At 42.4% G+C, this 18179-nt stretch overlaps 1 long non-coding RNA gene across 1 annotated transcript; it reads right to left on the bottom strand.

Moving 5' to 3' along the window:
• Positions 1 to 3580: 3580 nt before the first annotated feature.
• LOC117595555 lies at positions 3581 to 17946 on the bottom strand. Its single transcript, XR_004576783.1, has 3 exons — positions 17930 to 17946; positions 13175 to 13176; positions 3581 to 3686 (listed from the first exon to the last, which is right to left on the bottom strand). It is a non-coding gene; the product is annotated as an uncharacterized LOC117595555 (long non-coding RNA).
• Positions 17947 to 18179: the final 233 nt, after the last annotated feature.

The raw sequence follows: 18179 nt of genomic DNA, 5'->3' as shown, positions 1-18179 counted from the left end.
TTGTAGGAAATGTTCAGGAGACTCTATAGAATGATTATATGCAAAGAAATCAAGGGGCACTCTGTATTTGCAATTGTTGCTGGTGTTTTACTCCACCCACCCCATTGGCCACAATGCAACTCAATGGATATGAAATACATATTGGCCTATAAAAAAAAAACTATTCTACACGCCGCGGTGAATGTATTGTAGGAAATGTCAAGGAAGGTGGATAGAGTAATTATATGCAAAGAAATCAAGGGGCACTCTGTATTTGCAATTGTTGCTGGTGTTTTACTCCGCCCACCCCATTGGCCACAATGCAACTCAATGGATATGAAATACATATTGGCCTATAAAAAAAAAACTATTCTACACGCCGCGGTGAATGTATTGTAGGAAATGTTCAGGAGACTCTATAGAATGATGATATGCAAAGAAATCAAGGGGCACTCTGTATTTGCAATTGTTGCTGGTGTTTTACTCCGCCCACCCCATTGGCCACAATGCAACTCAATGGATATGAAATACATATTGGCCTATAAAAAAAAAACTATTCTACACGCCGCGGTGAATGTATTGTAGGAAATGTTCAGGAGACTCTATAGAATGATTATATGCAAAGAAATCAAGGGGCACTCTGTATTTGCAATTGTTGCTGGTGTTTTACTCCACCCACCCCATTGGCCACAATGCAACTCAATGGATATGAAATACATATTGGCCTATAAAAAAAAAACTATTCTACACGCCGCGGTGAATGTATTGTAGGAAATGTTCAGGAGACTCTATAGAATGATGATATGCAAAGAAATCAAGGGGCACTCTGTATTTGCAATTGTTGCTGGTGTTTTACTCCACCCACCCCATTGGCCACAATGCAACTCAATGGATATGAAATACATATTGGCCTATAAAAAAAAAACTATTCTACACGCCGCGGTGAATGTATTGTAGGAAATGTTCAGGAGACTCTATAGAATGATTATATGCAAAGAAATCAAGGGGCACTCTGTATTTGCAATTGTTGCTGGTGTTTTACTCCACCCACCCCATTGGCCACAATGCAACTCAATGGATATGAAATACATATTGGCCTATAAAAAAAAAACTATTCTACACGCCGCGGTGAATGTATTGTAGGAAATGTCAAGGAAGGTGGATAGAGTAATTATATGCAAAGAAATCAAGGGGCACTCTGTATTTGCAATTGTTGCTGGTGTTTTACTCCACCCACCCCATTGGCCACAATGCAACTCAATGGATATGAAATACATATTGGCCTATAAAAAAAAAACTATTCTACACGCCGCGGTGAATGTATTGTAGGAAATGTTCAGGAGACTCTATAGAATGATTATATGCAAAGAAATCAAGGGGCACTCTGTATTTGCAATTGTTGCTGGTGTTTTACTCCACCCACCCCATTGGCCACAATGCAACTCAATGGATATGAAATACATATTGGCCTATAAAAAAAAAACTATTCTACACGCCGCGGTGAATGTATTGTAGGAAATGTTCAGGAGACTCTATAGAATGATGATATGCAAAGAAATCAAGGGGCACTCTGTATTTGCAATTGTTGCTGGTGTTTTACTCCACCCACCCCATTGGCCACAATGCAACTCAATGGATATGAAATACATATTGGCCTATAAAAAAAAAACTATTCTACACGCCGCGGTGAATGTATTGTAGGAAATGTCAAGGAAGGTGGATAGAGTAATTATATGCAAAGAAATCAAGGGGCACTCTGTATTTGCAATTGTTGCTGGTGTTTTACTCCACCCACCCCATTGGCCACAATGCAACTCAATGGATATGAAATACATATTGGCCTATAGAAAAAAAACTATTCTACACGCCGCGGTGAATGTATTGTAGGAAATGTTCAGGAGACTCTATAGAATGATTATATGCAAAGAAATCAAGGGGCACTCTGTATTTGCAATTGTTGCTGGTGTTTTACTCCACTCATTCCATTGGCCACAATGCAACTCAATGGATATGAAATACATATTGGCCTATAAAAAAAAAACTATTCTACACGCCGCGGTGAATGTATTGTAGGAAATGTTCAGGAGACTCTATAGAATAATTATATGCAAAGAAATCAAGGGGCACTCTGTATTTGCAATTGTTGCTGGTGTTTTACTCCACCCACCCCATTGGCCACAATGCAACTCAATGGATATGAAATACATATTGGCCTATAAAAAAAAAACTATTCTACACGCCGCGGTGAATGTATTGTAGGAAATGTTCAGGAGACTCTATAGAATAATTATATGCAAAGAAATCAAGGGGCACTCTGTATTTGCAATTGTTGCTGGTGTTTTACTCCGCCCACCCCATTGGCCACAATGCAACTCAATGGATATGAAATACATATTGGCCTATAGAAAAAAAACTATTCTACACGCCGCGGTGAATGTATTGTAGGAAATGTTCAGGAGACTCTATAGAATGATTATATGCAAAGAAATCAAGGGGCACTCTGTATTTGCAATTGTTGCTGGTGTTTTACTCCACTCATTCCATTGGCCACAATGCAACTCAATGGATATGAAATACATATTGGCCTATAAAAAAAAAACTATTCTACACGCCGTGGTGAATGTATTGTAGGAAATGTTCAGGAGACTCTATAGAATAATTATATGCAAAGAAATCAAGGGGCACTCTCTATTTGCAATTGTTGCTGGTGTTTTACTCCACCCACCCCATTGGCCACAATGCAACTCAATGGATATGAAATACATATTGGCCTATAAAAAAAAAACTATTCTACACGCCGCGGTGAATGTATTGTAGGAAATGTTCAGGAGACTCTATAGAATGATGATATGCAAAGAAATCAAGGGGCACTCTGTATTTGCAATTGTTGCTGGTGTTTTACTCCACTCATCCCATTGGCCACAATGCAACTCAATGGATATGAAATACATATTGGCCTATAAAAAAAAACTATTCTACACGCCGCGGTGAATGTATTGTAGGAAATGTTCAGGAGACTCTATAGAATGATGATATGCAAAGAAATCAAGGGGCACTCTGTATTTGCAATTGTTGCTGGTGTTTTACTCCACCCACCCCATTGGCCACAATGCAACTCAATGGATATGAAATACATATTGGCCTATAAAAAAAAAACTATTCTACACGCCGCGGTGAATGTATTGTAGGAAATGTTCAGGAGACTCTATAGAATGATTATATGCAAAGAAATCAAGGGGCACTCTGTATTTGCAATTGTTGCTGGTGTTTTACTCCACCCACCCCATTGGCCACAATGCAACTCAATGGATATGAAATACATATTGGCCTATAAAAAAAAAACTATTCTACACGCCGCGGTGAATGTATTGTAGGAAATGTTCAGGAGACTCTATAGAATGATTATATGCAAAGAAATCAAGGGGCACTCTGTATTTGCAATTGTTGCTGGTGTTTTACTCCACCCACCCCATTGGCCACAATGCAACTCAATGGATATGAAATACATATTGGCCTATAAAAAAAAAACTATTCTACACGCCGCGGTGAATGTATTAAACACATTCCAAATAGGTGAATAGCCTTTAGATCCATTATTCCTTTTGTTAATGGAGGTGATTATCACCACTTGGTGATTACTTAACAATTCAGCCAATGATCTAATGTAGTTGTCAATTACTTATATTAACTGGCCATTAGCCTGCTGTCTTTGTTTGGACTCTGCTTGGATAAGCTTACATTTGTTCTGAATCACTGTTAATTTTTTGTTTCTTCATCAAGTTGGCAATTTCTTCTCAGTTTGTTGGTTTTGCTGTTTGATTCATGTTGGTATGCATATGTTGTTAATTTTATTTGCCTGAGCAAAATTCTGATTGATTGAAGGATACCATCTGAGTACAGTTGAGTTGGTCTGAGTGCTAACTTCCTCTAAGAAACAAAAGAGAAAAGTGTTTTGCCCTTCCAGGACCAACATTTTGCAGTCCTGTAGTATATTTGTCTCCAAGCAAATGTTCTCGTTCTAGACAGACGGAAATAATATTGACTTTTCAGTCATGACAGGAATGTCATGACCGCAAAGAATTGGCCACATTCGTAATACAATGCCCATCCTAAGCATCATAAACTCTAAGACAGCCAAGATGGAAGGAGATCAACTTGGGTAAAAGGTTGAGTAACTGGTTTGATTAACTATATGTACTGTGTACCCTATCCTGTTATGATTTAGTACATCATCTTTTATATTGCATGTTGTTTGATGTAAGTTTGGAGTTGTAATGCCCCATATTAGTTGTATTTAGATAAAACCTAACAGACCACATTCAGAATTTACTTTGAAGGTTTTAGGATGCACATATTTTCAAATAATTATATTTATATTTTTTAAAAAATTAATTATTGGGATAAATCTCTAACTTTCTTTCCTTTTAATTTGTCCTGGTCATTGGTAATTCTCATCTCCGTGCCTTAGTGGATAACATTATCCCCATGCCAAATCAGATTGATTCCACTGGTCGATCTACCATGGCTTTTGGCTTCATGTCCACTCCTGGAGCAAGAGTTTCACATCGGATGGCAGATGTTTGTGGGGAGGTGTTACCCAGAGGCCTCGTCCCAGTCATAGTATGTCTGATCATTCCTGGTAACAACCTTGAAGCCAGCCCATCCATCTCCCAGGCAATTACCAAGAACTGCTGGCCCTGGAGTATGAAACCCAAGCATGGGATCTGGATGTGACTTACGGATTGGAGACGTCCAGGGCCTTCCAGGCCCTATGAGCAGTGGCTAAAAAGATTCATTTGAGCAATGATTTTGAGATGCCAATTATGGCTACCCTGATCAAGGACACTTTGTTTAAGGAAATACAGGTAATCGATTCAACTAGACCTCGTTGTGCTGGGGTTCAAACTCCTCTTTGCAGATCTTCTCCAAGTCATTAAGGTTTCGAGGCTGACATTTGGCAACTCAAACCTTCAGCTCCTTTCACAGATTTTCTATGGGATAAAGGTCTGGAGACTGACTAGGTCACTCCAGGACCTTAATGTGCTTTTTCTTGAGCCACTCCTTTGTTGCCTTGGCCATGTGTTTTGGGTAATTGTCAGGCTGGAATACCCAGCCAAAACCCATTTTCAATGCCCTGGCTGAGAGAAGGAGGTTCTCACCCATGATTTGACGGTACATGGCCCCATCCATCGTCCCTTTGATGCGGTGAAGTTAAAAACACCCCCAAAACATAAGGTTTCCACCTCCATGTTTGATGATGGGGATGGTGTTTTGGGGTCATAGGCAACAATCCTCCTCCTCCAAACACGGCAAGTTGAGTTGATGCCAAAGAGCTCGATTTTGGTCTCATCCGACCACAACACTTTCACCCAGTTCTCCTCTGAATCATTCAGATGTTCAATGGCACACTTCAGACAGGCTTGTACATATGCTTTCTTGAGCAGGGGGACCTTGGGGTCGCTGCAGGATTTCAGTTCTACACAGTGTAGTGTGTTACCAATTGTTTTCTTGGTGACTATGGTCCCAGCTGCCTTGAGATCATTGACAAGATCCTCCCGTGTAGTTCTGGGCTGATTCATTTGCGAATAATCGCACCAACTGTTGTCACCTTCCACACCAAGCTGCTTGGTGATGGTCTTGTAGTCCATTCCAGCCTTGTGTAGGTCTACAATCTTGTCCCTGACATCCTTGGACAGCTCTTTGGTCTTGGCCATGGTGGAGAGTTTGGAATCTGATTGATTGATTGCTTCTGTGGACAGGTGTCTTTTGTACAAAATCAGCAGGGGATGAAATATTTTCTTTCCTCACTGTCTCATTTAAAACATGTATCTTTCAATATAAGGACAAATACATATTCTTTTTACAAATTAAGCTAAGGCTGGAATGTAGTTGCAATAACATATAACCTTCTAATAAGTTGACTTATTCTAGTACGTAATAGTTGGATATTGGTTTTGATTCTGTTGTAAAAATTTGTTTGCTAATCTAAAAGGTATAAAACTGTAAATGGTCTTATGGACTCCCCTACATCTCTAAAGGTGGTACAACAGGTTAATGACCCGTTAATATATGTCATTGACAACAACATTAGATCGTTGGCTGAATTGTTAGGTAATCACCAAGTGGTGATAATCACCTCCATTAACAAAAAGAATAATGGATCTAAAGGCTATTCAGCTATTTGGAATGTGGCCAATGGAATGGGTGGAGTAAAACACCAGCAACAATTGCAAATACAGAGTGCCCCTTGATTTCTTTGCATATAATCATTCTATAGAGTCTCCTGAACATTTCCTACAATACATTCACCGCGGCGTGTAGAATAGTTTTTTTTTTATAGGCCAATATGTATTTCATATCCATTGAGTTGCATTGTGGCCAATGGGGTGGGTGGAGTAAAACACCAGCAACAATTGCAAATACAGAGTGCCCCTTGATTTCTTTGCATATCATCATTCTATAGAGTCTCCTGAACATTTCCTACAATACATTCACCGCGGGGGGGTTTGAACCGCTCTTAGTCTGACCCGTCGCCTAAGACCTGTTTGCCTTGGGAGACCCTACCAGGGGCATATAGCCCCAGACAACATAGCTCCTAGGGTCACTCGGGTACTCAAACCCCTCCACCACGTTAAGGTGGCAGTTCTTGGAGGACCCCCCTTAATGAAGAACAACATAATGAGTACCGTGACGTCGCCCGGTATGGCGCAGCCGGGGCCCCACCCTGGAGCCAGGCCCGGGGTTGGGGCTCGTATGCGAGCGCCTGGTGGCCGGGCCTTCCCCCATGGGGCCCGGCCGGGCTCAGCCCGAACGGGTGACGTGGGGCCGCCCTCCCGTGGGCTCACCACCCACAGGAGGGACCATAAGGGGCCGGTGCGAAGAGGATCGGGCGGCAGTCGAAGGCAGGGGCCTAGACAACCCGATCTCTGGACACAGAAACTAGCTCTAGGGACGTGGAATGTCACCTCGCTGGCGGGGAAGGAGCCTGAGCTAGTGCGTGAGGTTGAGAGGTTCCGATTAGAGGTAGTCGGGATCACCTCTACGCACGGCTTGGGCTCTGGAACCACACTCCTTGAGAGAGGATGGACTCTTCACCACTCTGGAGTTGCCCATGGTGAGAGGCGGCGGGCTGGTGTGGGTTTGCTTATAGCTCCCCAGCTCTGCCGCCATGTGTTGGAGTTTACCCCGGTGAACGAGAGGGTCGTTTCCCTGCGCCTACGGGTCGGGGATAGGTCTCTCACTGTTGTTTGTGCCTACGGGCCGAACGGCAGTGCAGAGTACCCGACCTTCTTGGAGTCTCTGGGAGGGGTGCTGGAAAGTGCTCCGACTGGGGACTCTATTGTTCTACTGGGGGACTTCAACGCCCACGTGGGCAACGACAGTGACACCTGGAGGGGCGTGATTGGGAGGAACGGCCCCCCTGATCTGAACCCGAGTGGTGTTCAGTTATTGGACTTCTGTGCTAGTCACAGTTTGTCCATAACGAACACCATGTTCAAGCATAAGGGTGTCCATCAGTGCACGTGGCACCAGGACACCCTAGGCCCCAGGTCGATGATCGACTTTGTTGTCGTCTCATCTGACCTGCGGCCGTATGTCTTGGACACTCGGGTGAAGAGAGGGGCGGAGCTGTCAACTGATCACCACCTGGTGGTGAGTTGGATCCGATGGCGGGGGAGAAAGCTGGACAGACTCGGCAGGCCCAAGCGAACTGTAAGGGTCTGCTGGGAACGTCTGGCCGAGTCTCCTGTCAGAGAGATCTTTAACTCCCACCTCCGGCAGAGCTTCGACTGGATCCCGAGGGAGGTTGGAGATATTGAGTCCGAGTGGACCATGTTCTCCACCGCCATTGTCGAAGCGGCCGCTCGGAGCTGTGGCCGTAAGGTCTCCGGTGCCTGTCGAGGCGGCAATCCCCGAACCCGGTGGTGGACACCGGAAGTAAGGGATGCCGTCAAGCTGAAGAAGGAGTCCTATCAGGCCTGGTTGGCTTGTGGGACTCCTGACGCAGCTGACGGGTACCGACAGGCCAAGCGGGCTGCAGCCCGGGTGGTTGTGGAGGCAAAAACTCGGGCCTAGGAGGAGTTCGGTGAGGCCATGGAGAAGGACTATCGGCTGGCCTCGAAGAGATTCTGGCAAACCATCCGGCGCCTCAGGAGAGGGAAACAGTGCCCTACCAACGCTGTTTACAGTAGAGGTGGGCAGCTGTTGACCTCAACTGAGGATGTCGTCGGGCGGTGGAAGGAATACTTCGAGGATCTCCTCAATCCCGCTGTCACTTCTTCCATTGAGGAAGCAGAGGATGAGGGCTCAGAGGTGGACTCGTCCATCACCCGGGCTGAAGTCACTGAGGTGGTCAAGAAACTCCTCGGTGGCAAGGCACCGGGGGTGGATGAGATCCGCCCTGAGTACCTCAAGTCTCTGGATGTTGTGGGGCTGTCTTGGTTGACACGCCTGTGCAACATCGCGTGGCGGTCGGGGACAGTGCCTCTGGGATGGCAGACCGGTGTGGAGGTCCCTCTTTTTAAGAAGGGGGACCGGAGGGTGTGTTCCAACTATAGGGGGATCACACTTCTCAGCCTCCCCGGGAAAGTCTATGCCAGGGTACTGGAGAGGAGAATACGGCCGATAGTAGAACCTCGGATTCAGGAGGAACAGTGTGGTTTTCGTCCGGGCCGTGGAACACTGGACCAGCTCTATACCCTCTACGGGGTGTTGGAGGGTTCATGGGAGTTTGCCCAACCAATCCACATGTGTTTTGTGGATTTGGAAAAGGCATTCGACTGTGTACCTCGCGGCATCTTGTGGAGGGTGCTTGGGGAATATGGGGTCCTGGGTCCTTTGTTAAGGGCTGTCAGGTCCCTGTACAACCGAAGCAGGAGCTTGGTCCGCATTGCCGGCAGTAAGTCAGACTTGTTCCCAGTGCATGTTGGACTCCGGCAGGGCTGCCCTTTGTCACCGGTTCTGTTCGTAATTTTTATGGACAGAATTTCTAGGCGCAGCCAGGGGCCGGAGGGTGTCAGGTTTGGGGACCACACAATTTCGTCTCTGCTTTTTGCAGATGATGTTGTCGTGTTGGCCCCTTCTAACCAGGACCTTCAGCATGCGCTGGGACGGTTTGCAGCCGAGTGTGAAGCGGTGGGGATGAAAATCAGTACCTCCAAATCAGAGGCCATGGTCCTCAGTCGGAAAAGGGTGGCTTGCCCGCTTCAGGTTGGTGGAGAGTGCCTGCCTCAAGTGGAGGAGTTTAAGTATCTAGGGGTCTTGTTCACGAGTGAGGGAAGGATGGAACGGGAGATTGACAGACGGATCGGTGCAGCTTCTGCAGTAATGCAGTCGATGTATCGGTCTGTCGTGGTGAAGAAAGAGCTGAGCCGCAAGGCGAAGCTCTCGATTTACCAGTCAATCTACGTTCCTACTCTCACCTATGGTCATGAGCTTTGGGTCATTACCGAAAGGACAAGATCCCGGATACAGGCGGCCGAAATGAGCTTTCTCCGCAGGGTGGCCGGGCGATCCCTTAGAGATAGGGTGAGAAGCTCGGTCACCCGGGAGGAGCTCAGAGTAGAGCCGCTGCTCCTCCACATCGAGAGGGGTCAGCTGAGGTGGCTTGGGCATCTTTTTCGGATGCCTCCGGAACGCCTTCCTGGGAAGGTGTTCCGGTCCCGTCCCACCGGGAGGAGACCCCGGGGAAGACCTAGGACTCGCTGGAGGGACTATGTCTCCCGGCTGGCCTGGGAACGCCTCGGTGTCCCCCCGGAAGAGCTAGAGGAAGTGTCTGGGGAGAGGGAAGTCTGGGCATCCCTGCTTAGACTGCTGCCCCCGCGACCCGGCCCCGGATAAGCGGAAGAAGATGATGATGATGATGACATTCACCGCGGCGTGTAGAATCGTTTTTTTTTTATAGGCCAATATGTATTTTATATCCATTGACTTGCATTGTGGCCAATGGAATGGGTGGAGTAAAACACCAGCAACAATTGCAAATACAGAGTGCCCCTTGATTTCTTTGCATATAATCATTCTATAGAGTCTCCTGAACATTTCCTACAATACATTCACCGCGGCGTGTAGAATAGTTTTTTTTTTATAGGCCAATATGTTTTTCATATCCATTGAGTTGCATTGTGGCCAATGGGGTGGGTGGAGTAAAACACCAGCAACAATTGCAAATACAGAGTGCCCCTTGATTTCTTTGCATATAATTACTCTATCCACCTTCCTTGACATTTCCTACAATACATTCACCGCGGCGTGTAGAATAGTTTTTTTTTTATAGGCCAATATGTATTTCATATCCATTGAGTTGCATTGTGGCCAATGGGGTGGGTGGAGTAAAACACCAGCAACAATTGCAAATACAGAGTGCCCCTTGATTTCTTTGCATAAAATCATTCTATAGAGTCTCCTGAACATTTCCTACAATACATTCACCGCGGCGTGTAGAATAGTTTTTTTTTTATAGGCCAATATGTATTTCATATCCATTGAGTTGCATTGTGGCCAATGGGGTGGGTGGAGTAAAACACCAGCAACAATTGCAAATACAGAGTGCCCCTTGATTTCGTTGCATATCATCATTCTATAGAGTCTCCTGAACATTTCCTACAATACATTCACCGCGGCGTGTAGAATAGTTTTTTTTTTATAGGCCAATATGTATTTCATATCCATTGAGTTGCATTGTGGCCAATGGGGTGGGTGGAGTAAAACACCAGCAACAATTGCAAATACAGAGTGCCCCTTGATTTCTTTGCATATAATCATTCTATAGAGTCTCCTGAACATTTCCTACAATACATTCACCGTGGCGTGTAGAATAGTTTTTTTTTTTATAGGCCAATATGTATTTCATATCCATTGAGTTGCATTGTGGCCAATGGGGTGGGTGGAGTAAAACACCAGCAACAATTGCAAATACAGAGTGCCCCTTGATTTCTTTGCATATCATCATTCTATAGAGTCTCCTGAACATTTCCTACAATACATTCACCGCGGCGTGTAGAATAGTTTTTTTTTTATAGGCCAATATGTATTTCATATCCATTGAGTTGCATTGTGGCCAATGGGGTGGGTGGAGTAAAACACCAGCAACAATTGCAAATACAGAGTGCCCCTTGATTTCTTTGCATATAATCATTCTATAGAGTCTCCTGAACATTTCCTACAATACATTCACCGCGGCGTGTAGAATAGTTTTTTTTTTATAGGCCAATATGTATTTCATATCCATTGAGTTGCATTGTGGCCAATGGGGTGGGTGGAGTAAAACACCAGCAACAATTGCAAATACAGAGTGCCCCTTGATTTCTTTGCATATAATCATTCTATAGAGTCTCCTGAACATTTCCTACAATACATTCACCGTGGCGTGTAGAATAGTTTTTTTTTTATAGGCCAATATGTATTTCATATCCATTGAGTTGCATTGTGGCCAATGGGGTGGGTGGAGTAAAACACCAGCAACAATTGCAAATACAGAGTGCCCCTTGATTTCTTTGCATATCATCATTCTATAGAGTCTCCTGAACATTTCCTACAATACATTCACCGCGGCGTGTAGAATAGTTTTTTTTTTGATAGGCCAATATGTATTTCATATCTATTGAGTTGCATTGTGGCCAATGGGGTGGGTGGAGTAAAACACCAGCAACAATTGCAAATACAGAGTGCCCCTTGATTTCTTTGCATATAATCATTCTATAGAGTCTCCTGAACATTTCCTACAATACATTCACCGCGGCGTGTAGAATAGTTTTTTTTTTATAGGCCAATATGTATTTCATATCCATTGAGTTGCATTGTGGCCAATGGGGTGGGTGGAGTAAAACACCAGCAACAATTGCAAATACAGAGTGCCCCTTGATTTCTTTGCATATAATTACTCTATCCACCTTCCTTGAAATTTCCTACAATACATTCACCGCGGCGTGTAGAATAGTTTTTTTTTTATAGGCCAATATGTATTTTATATCCATTGACTTGCATTGTGGCCAATGGAATGGGTGGAGTAAAACACCAGCAACAATTGCAAATACACAGTGCCCCTTGATTTCTTTGCATATAATTACTCTATCCACCTTCCTTGACATTTCCTACAATACATTCACCGCGGCGTGTAGAATAGTTTTTTTTTATAGGCCAATATGTATTTCATATCCATTGAGTTGCATTGTGGCCAATGGGGTGGGTGGAGTAAAACACCAGCAACAATTGCAAATACAGAGTGCCCCTTGATTTCTTTGCATATAATCATTCTATAGAGTCTCCTGAACATTTCCTACAATACATTCACCGCGGCGTGTAGAATATTTTTTTTTTTATAGGCCAATATGTATTTCATATCCATTGAGTTGCATTGTGGCCAATGGAATGGGTGGAGTAAAACACCAGCAACAATTGCAAATACACAGTGCCCCTTGATTTCTTTGCATATCATCATTCTATAGAGTCTCCTGAACATTTCCTACAATACATTCACCGCGGCGTATAGAACAGTTTTTTTTTTATAGGCCAATATATATTTCATATCCATTGAGTTACATTGTGGCCAATAGGATCTAGGATGGGTGGAGTAAAACACCAGCAACAATTGCAAATACAGAGTGCCCCTTGATTTCTTTGCATATAATTATTCTATAGAGTCTCCTGAGCATTTCCTAGAGTACATTTTTACAATATACACTAAGTAAAGTGTCAAAATAGATACATTTAATATTATTAAAATCACGTTTTACCGCGGACTTCTATTTTGAAGGCAAAATCCGAAAACCGGAAGTCTTATTGTTGCTACGGAATCTCTAATGTTGCCTGCATGACGCTAATTTCAATTTGCGATCAGCGTCTTGTGAACAACATTAAAGAAACACTTCCGGGTCACGAAAATCTGGAACTTTTCAAAATAAAAGAGACCAACGAATTACTTAAAAACGGAGACAAATTGAGTTTATTAATTGTTTGAAAACATGTACCTCTCAAAACATTGACAACAATTCAAATATGATCAGATTTAAGAGAAATTTCGATAAAAAGTTGGTGTTAAAACACGTTCAAGGGTAAAATTCAGACAATGCCAATAACAGAATATGGAATACATATTGCCTCATAGCTCATAAACTATTGAAAGCAGTGTAGGAAATGTCCAGGAGAATGTGTAGAGTAAGACAAACCTGTCTAATCATGGGGAACGGTGTGCTACATCTAGCAACACAATATTTCCACACCCTCTTTTTCCACAATGTAACTTAATGGATATCAAATACATATTGACTCATACAGAAAAAAATATTCAATACGCCGCAGTGAATGTATTGTAGGAATGTCATGTCCTCCCTTCCCTGAGGTGCTCTGTCTTGGTTGCTCCAGGTTGTCAGGGCAACGCAGTAAGGGGCGTGGTGTCACTCTTTTGAATAGAGCCGGTACCAGCTGTTCCCTATCCCCAATCACACACCTTTTCCCGCTTGGCTCATCACCGGCTGTATATCAGAGGAGCCTGACGACCCGTCCCTGCCGGATCGTTGATCCACATCCGTATGTGTCACGGCTCACAACCAAATCCCTGAGATAAGTTGCTAGTCGATCCCGCTAATTCTGTTTCCCTGTGCTTGTAGGAATCTCCTGACAACCTTCACCAGGCCGTGTATCGACCTCCTGCCTGTCCGAGACTACTCTGCCTACTCCCTGTCTGTACCTCTGCCGCCAGCCCGTGTACCGAACCTCTGCTTGCCCACGACTGCCCTCTCATATTAAATTGATTTTCACCGCACTCATCCGGTCTGCGTTTGGGTTCCTTTCAGATCTGACAAGGAAATGTTTAGGAGACTATATAGAGTGTTTATGTGCAAAAGAATCAAGGGGCACTGTGTATTTGCAATTGTTGCTGGTGTTTTACTCCACCCACCCCATTGGCCACAATGCAACTCAATGCACATGAAATACATATTGGCCTATAAAAAAAACCCTATTCTATACGCCGCAGTGAATGTATTGTAGGAAATGTTCAGGAGACTCTATAGATTGATTATATGCAAAAAAATCAAGGGGCACTGTGTATTTGCAATTGTTGCTGGTGTTTTACTCCACCCACCCCATTGGCCACAATGTAACTCAATGCATATGAAATATATATTGGCCTATAAAAAAAACTGTTCATACGCCGCAGTGAATGTATTGGAGGAAATGTCAAGGAAGGTGGATAGAGTAATTATATGCAAAGAAATCAAGGGGCACTGTGTATTTGCAATTGTTGCTGGTGTTTTACTCCACCCATTCCATTGGCCACAATGTAACTCAATGGATATGAAATACATATTGGCCTATAAAAAAAAAACGATTCTATACGCCGCAGTGAATGTATTGTAGGAAATGTTCAGGAGACTCTATAAATTGATTATATGCAAAGAAATCAAGGGGCACTGTGTATTTGCAATTGTTGCTGGTGTTTTACTCCACCCACCCCATTGGCCACAATGTAACTCAATGGATATGAAATACATATTGGCCTATAAAAAAATAACTATTCTATACGCCGCAGTGGATGTATTGTAGGAAATGTTCAGGAGACTCTATAGATTGATTATATGCAAAAAAATCAAGGGGCACTGTGTATTTGCAATTGTTGCTGGTGTTTTACTCCACCCATTCCATTGGCCACAATGTAACTCAATGGATATGAAATACATATTGGCATATAAAAAAAAACAATTCTATACGCCGCAGTGAATGTATTGTAGGAAATGTTCAGGAGACTCTATAGATTGATTATATGCAAAGAAATCAAGGGGCACTGTGTATTTGCAATTGTTGCTGGCATTTTCCTGCGCTCATCCCATTGGCCACAATGCAACTCAATGCACATGAAATACATATTGGCCTATAAAAAAAAAACTATTCTATACGCCGCAGTGAATGTAATGTAGGAAATGTTCAGGAGACTCTATAGATTGATTATATGCAAAGAAATCAAGGGGCACTCTGTATTTGCAATTGTTGCTGGTGTTTTACTCCACCCATTCCATTGGCCACAATGTAACTCAATGGATATGAAATACATATTGGCATATAAATAAAAACAATTCTATACGCCGCAGTGAATGTATTGTAGGAAATGTTCAGGAGACTCTATAGATTGATTATATGCAAAGAAATCAAGGGGCACTGTGTATTTGCAATTGTTGCTGGCATTTTCCTGCCCTCATCCCATTGGCCACAATGCAACTCAATGTACATGAAATACATATTGGCCTATAAAAAAAAAACTATTCTATACGCCGCAGTGAATGTAATGTAGGAAATGTTCAGGAGACTCTATAGATTGATTATATGCAAAGAAATCAAGGGGCACTGTGTATTTGCAATTGTTGCTGGCATTTTCCTGCGCTCATCCCATTGGCCACAATGCAACTCAATGCACATGAAATACATATTGGCCTATAAAAAAAAGACTATTCTATACGCCGCAGTGAATGTAATGTAGGAAATGTTCAGGAGACTCTATAGATTGATTATATGCAAAGAAATCAAGGGGCACTGTGTATTTGCAATTGTTGCTGGTGTTTTACTCCACCCATTCCATTGGCCACAATGTAACTCAATGGATATGAAATACATATTGGCATATAAAAAAAAACAATTCTATACGCCGCAGTGAATGTATTGTAGGAAATGTTCAGGAGACTCTATAGATTGATTTCATGCAAAGAAATCAAGGGTCACTGTGTATTTGCAATTGTTGCTGGTGTTTTACTCCACCCACCCCATTGGCCACAATGTAACTCAATGGATATGAAATACATATTGGCCTATAAAAAAATAACTATTCTATACGCCGCAGTGAATGTATTGTAGGAAATGTTCAGGAGACTCTATAGATTGATTATATGCAAAAAAATCAAGGGGCTCTGTGTATTTGCAATTGTTGCTGGTGTTTTACTCCACCCATTCCATTGGCCACAATGTAACTCAATGGATATGAAATACATATTGGCATATAAAAAAAAACAATTCTATACGCCGCAGTGAATGTATTGTAGGAAATGTTCAGGAGACTCTATAGATTGATTATATGCAAAGAAATCAAGGGGCACTGTGTATTTGCAATTGTTGCTGGCATTTTCCTGCGCTCATCCCATTGGCCACAATGCAACTCAATGCACATGAAATACATATTGGCCTATAAAAAAAAGACTATTCTATACGCCGCAGTGAATGTAATGTAGGAAATGTTCAGGAGACTCTATAGATTGATTATATGCAAAGAAATCAAGGGGCACTGTGTATTTGCAATTGTTGCTGGTGTTTTACTCCACCCATTCCATTGGCCACAATGTAACTCAATGGATATGAAATACATATTGGCATATAAAAAAAAACAATTCTATACGCCGCAGTGAATGTATTGTAGGAAATGTTCAGGAGACTCTATAGATTGATTTCATGCAAAGAAATCAAGGGTCACTGTGTATTTGCAATTGTTGCTGGTGTTTTACTCCACCCACCCCATTGGCCACAATGTAACTCAATGGATATGAAATACATATTGGCCTATAAAAAAATAACTATTCTATACGCCGCAGTGAATGTATTGTAGGAAATGTTCAGGAGACTCTATAGATTGATTATATGCAAAAAAATCAAGGGGCTCTGTGTATTTGCAATTGTTGCTGGTGTTTTACTCCACCCATTCCATTGGCCACAATGTAACTCAATGGATATGAAATACATATTGGCATATAAAAAAAAACAATTCTATACGCCGCAGTGAATGTATTGTAGGAAATGTTCAGGAGACTCTATAGATTGATTATATGCAAAGAAATCAAGGGGCACTGTGTATTTGCAATTGTTGCTGGCATTTTCCTGCGCTCATCCCATTGGCCACAATGCAACTCAATGCACATGAAATACATATTGGCCTATAAAAAAAAACTATTCTATACGCCGCAGTGAATGTAATGTAGGAAATGTTCAGGAGACTCTATAGATTGATTATATGCAAAGAAATCAAGGGGCACTCTGTATTTGCAATTGTTGCTGGTGTTTTACTCCACCCATTCCATTGGCCACAATGTAACTCAATGGATATGAAATACATATTGGCATATAAATAAAAACAATTCTATACGCCGCAGTGAATGTATTGTAGGAAATGTTCAGGAGACTCTATAGATTGATTATATGCAAAGAAATCAAGGGGCACTGTGTATTTGCAATTGTTGCTGGCATTTTCCTGCCCTCATCCCATTGGCCACAATGCAACTCAATGTACATGAAATACATATTGGCCTATAAAAAAAAAACTATTCTATACGCCGCAGTGAATGTAATGTAGGAAATGTTCAGGAGACTCTATAGATTGATTATATGCAAAGAAATCAAGGGGCACTGTGTATTTGCAATTGTTGCTGGCATTTTCCTGCGCTCATCCCATTGGCCACAATGCAACTCAATGCACATGAAATACATATTGGCCTATAAAAAAAAGACTATTCTATACGCCGCAGTGAATGTAATGTAGGAAATGTTCAGGAGACTCTATAGATTGATTATATGCAAAGAAATCAAGGGGCACTGTGTATTTGCAATTGTTGCTGGTGTTTTACTCCACCCATTCCATTGGCCACAATGTAACTCAATGGATATGAAATACATATTGGCATATAAAAAAAAACAATTCTATACGCCGCAGTGAATGTATTGTAGGAAATGTTCAGGAGACTCTATAGATTGATTTCATGCAAAGAAATCAAGGGTCACTGTGTATTTGCAATTGTTGCTGGTGTTTTACTCTACCAATTCCATTGGCCACATTCCAAATTGCTGAATAGCCTTTAGATCCATTATTCCTTTTGTTAATGGAGGTGATTATCACCACTTGGTGATTACCTAACAATTCAGCCAATGATCTAATGTTGTTGTCAACGACATATATTAACTGGTCATTAGCCTGTTGTACCACCTTTAGAGATGTAGGTCCAAAAGACCATTTACAGTTTTATACCTTTTAGATTAGCAAAATAATAGACAGAGTCAAATCATAACCAATATCCAACTATTACATACTAGAATAAGTTCAACTTCATCAACTCTATTAGAAGGATATATTTTATTGCAACTACATTCCAGCCTTAGCTTAATTTGAGAAAAAAATATGTATTTGTCCTTATATTGAAAGATACATGTTTTAATTGAGACGTATGATGGCT

The sequence above is a fragment of the Esox lucius genome, chromosome 14, assembly GCF_011004845.1.
Source record: "Esox lucius isolate fEsoLuc1 chromosome 14, fEsoLuc1.pri, whole genome shotgun sequence".
Taxonomy (NCBI): Eukaryota; Metazoa; Chordata; class Actinopteri; order Esociformes; family Esocidae; genus Esox; species Esox lucius.
This window is presented reverse-complemented; position numbering and strand designations above follow the sequence as displayed.